A 291-nucleotide genomic window follows, 5' to 3' on the forward strand; every position below is an offset into this window, starting at 1 on the left:
GGGAGAGAGATGAAATCAGGATAGTGACACATCCTGTCCTTATGTTGAGTCGTAAGTTAGAGACTTAGGTCCTGGAATGTGTACGGTGGTTGTTCTCAAAATGTTGGCATGACAAAGCAGTTCATTCCTTGTAGCCTATGTGTTGCCATGCACTGTTTTCTCTTAGTCAAGTACTCTGATGAAGTTTATAATTGTAGAAAATTGGGAACCTTTGACCATTAGAACGAATCAGCTTTTCCTCATTTGTGTTTTAAAGTGGGGTTTTTGCAGTGAATAAAGTAACAGTCAGGT

The sequence above is a fragment of the Morone saxatilis genome, unplaced genomic scaffold (genome assembly GCF_004916995.1).
Source record: "Morone saxatilis isolate NCDOM2014 unplaced genomic scaffold, NCSU_SB_2.0 Contig17, whole genome shotgun sequence".
In the NCBI taxonomy this organism is placed as follows: domain Eukaryota; kingdom Metazoa; phylum Chordata; class Actinopteri; family Moronidae; genus Morone; species Morone saxatilis.